The sequence below is a fragment of the Martes martes genome (genome assembly GCF_963455335.1).
Source record: "Martes martes genome assembly, chromosome: 17".
Classification (NCBI taxonomy): Eukaryota; Metazoa; Chordata; class Mammalia; order Carnivora; family Mustelidae; genus Martes; species Martes martes.
In genome coordinates this window covers 37,983,668-37,986,916 of record NC_137905.1, presented here as the reverse complement: position 1 = coordinate 37,986,916, position 3,249 = coordinate 37,983,668, and the positions used below count along the sequence as shown (strand labels likewise).

The 3,249-nt window shown below is 47.5% G+C and overlaps 1 pseudogene across 1 annotated transcript; it reads right to left on the bottom strand.

The window, feature by feature from the left end:
* Positions 1 to 481: 481 nt before the first annotated feature.
* Positions 482 to 1,155, bottom strand: LOC308358346 (small ribosomal subunit protein uS3-like; annotated as a pseudogene). The gene has a single exon. The product of its transcript is annotated as a small ribosomal subunit protein uS3-like (transcript).
* Positions 1,156 to 3,249: the final 2,094 nt, after the last annotated feature.

Sequence of the window (3,249 nt, the reverse complement as noted above, 5' to 3'; positions counted from 1 at the left end):
TTTAAGTGGATGCAGCATTTTTTTTTTTTTTGGTATGGAGATTGTACCTCAATTAAGTAGATTAAAAACGAAATTCAAAGGCATTAAGGGGTTCCTTTTAGGAGTTTTTAAAAGAAAGGCATAACAATCCTGACAAAACAACTTTCCCCTTGTTTGATTGGGATTACATTAAATTTGAAGACTAATCCAAAGGGAATAAATTGACCATAAATTCAATAGCAAGTTTTTCTTTTTAGGAACATAGTAGGTTTATTTTTTTGTGCTCTGGGACAGTAGGTAGCATGGTTATGGTCTGGTCCTTAATGATTTAACTGAGTTCACCCACAAAATAATCTGGGCTGGATGCCAGGGAGAAGGGGTGGATGGTGGTTAGGACGAGCAGGTGTAATTTCACTGTTTTTTTTTTCTTTTTCAAAGATTTTATTAAAGATATTTACAAAGCAATATCCAGACTCCATATCCAGCTGCCAAGGAGACCTTATTATGCTGTGAGTACCGGCTGCAGCATGGCAGGTGGCTCTGGCTTCCCCCACTTCTGTTCCAACATGGGGGTGGTGGGCAGTGTCTCATCTTTGGGTTCCACAATGCTCATGTGGTCAGGCAGGGGCTTCTTGAGGCCAGTCTTGGCACTTGGGTCCCAGGGAAGCATGATCCTTGCTTTGATGCCCAGCACACCCTGTCTGAGCAGCACATGGCCCACAGCAGTGTCAACGGGTCCCCACTGTGAATCATCAGGCCATTCTCACACTTCCTCTAGCCCTGGAGTTTCGCAGACATCAGGACCTTACAACCCTTGGCCCTACTCTCCATGATGCACCGGAACTCACTGGAGCAGGCCCTCTGCACAGCAAGGCCTCCTAGGAAGGAGCCTGTGACACAAAGACTGGGCCTGGGCGATAGTCCCCAGACCTCTCATGGCCACCTTTTCAGCATAAAGCTCTCCCCACCGTCAGGGAAACTAAACCCCTTCTGAACCACAGCAGTCAGTTTCCAGATCCTCTAGCCCTTCTCACCAAGAGCATTCTGTGTACTGGTGACCAAGATAATGATTTCTGTCCTGGCTGGTGTAACTCAGACTTCAAGTCTGGAGTAGCCATCTTCAGCCAGCTCCCCATCAGCCACAAACTTCCTCTTCCTGGAACTCTGCACTGCCATCTTGCTGCTGTGGACCGCCCCAGGGAAAGGAATGCTTTCACGGGTAATAACAAGGGTAGAGTTTGGATTCGGTTATTCCCAGTCACTGGGTGATCACACCCTTCCGAACAGTCTCCAGGTTAGTCATCTCCAGTCAGTGTCAGCACATTTTCAGCCAGACATTTACAAACACAGACCTTCTAGCGAACACTGTAAATGGTCACCCTGCATCTCCTCAGCTCACGGCTGAGCTCAGTGACAGTTACTGTGGCTCCTTCCCACACAGGTGAGAACTTCTGGCCACGGTGTTGACTCCTCACTGCTTGCTAGACTTAAGGCTTTTTCAATGCCTTCCAATGCCTTTCCAATGTCCAACATTGGCTTCGCCAATGTTCCAGAGAGCCCAGAAGAGGTGGGAAGTTGACATCCCAAGGGCAACTCCCAACCAAAAGAAGACAAATGTCCCAGTGGAAAATTTCCTAGTTTCCCTCTCCCTCAATGGGACAATCGGAACACATTCCACGTGATGCCTCATGTACCCTCTGTGGGAGTGAGCCAGACCATCCCTAGTGTACCCCTGTCTCCCTCCCCAAGGCTTTCCACCCGCTTCCCCAAACCACCTCTCCAACCAACAACCTGCATCCAAGTCCTTGCCCACGAGTCTGCTGTATCCTATGGTATTATCTCACTGTGTCTATTATAAGACATAGACAAAACACACATTTTACAAGGAGAAGATAGAGATAAACAATATTTAAAATAACTTATTTATTAACAACATAATCTTTTTGCTCTCATCCACATATTAATTATGATATTCTTTGTGAGTGGCAATGTGATTAAATGTGCTTCATTATTTTTGAAAATCTTGATTAACACTTTGTGAGGCAACAGTTCAGAAGCCTGGTTCTTGATCCTCGGTTTAATAACTAAAAAGACACTTCAGACAGATATGTGGATCCAAGTGGGGAACAGGCATCACTAAGTCACCGACTCACTTTCCACTCCATCTACCAACTATGCAAAGGTTTTCTGTTAAAATCCAGCCAGCAGACGCCGGTCTTCACTGATGTGGGTCAGTGTTCTCGCTAACCGATTGGGAAGGCTTGCAGTTTTGTGTTTTCAACAAATAGGATCAAAACCCACAGAAAGGATGCATCTTGGAAGATATAAGTCTGCTTAGACAAGCCTGGATATTTGCCAAAACTCATCAGATTGTACCCTTGAAACGGATGCCTTTGAAGGTGATTTGATACTGCTTTTTGGGTAACTGAAAATTTCAGGTAACTTGATGGGGACTTGATGACTGACAAATTGCTTCATGGTGTTCCCAGGGTAATTTTCCAGGGAAATTCAGGCAGTCACCTAGATGGTTCTCTCCTGTCTTGAGTGGAGCATAGTTTTCTGCTTTTTTGGGCCCGGGAGGCCTTGCAAAGCAGAGATAAGACGGGGCTTTTGGGGAACCTAAGGAAGAAATAAATCACCTGTCACATGCAGTTCCCACAGCAGGTTCTTCCTTTTGGTGATGTCAGCTGACCTGACCCTGGGCCCTGCCTCCCCTTCACAGGCCTGCCAAGGACCCCAAGTAGGAGAGGTCAGTTGCCTGGGCTGCACGGAGGACAGATGGAAGCCTGCCAAGGGGCAGCAGGAGCCCCTGCAGTGCAGGTTCTCTCCAGCCCCACAGAATGGAGCTCTGAAGGTGGGCCTTGTGCTCCTCCTCCACCCCTACCTTCTCCCCAGCCTCCCCGGGAGAGGGCTCACCGTTCTCTGCCACCCCAGCTTCCGGAGAAGCTCCGCTTGAATTGAAATGGCACTCTGGACTCACATCTTTTAGACAAAATAAAAGCATCACCCCAGGCGTGATTGCTGAAAGAGCTGGTCTGCATGGTCTAAAACTCATGAATGAGCCATTACTTGGTCCTTTCTCAGACAAGGACATGGAGGCTAAGTTGCTTACCCGAAACCCCCAACAGCTGTTGTTGCCTGCAGCGGGATCCGATCTTGGGAGGGAGGACAGCAATGTGATGACAGGGGGGATGAAAAATCGCCTGAAAAGGCACATGGGGCATCTAACAATGGGGAGATTTGCCTTAAATCAACCATGACCTACTATTC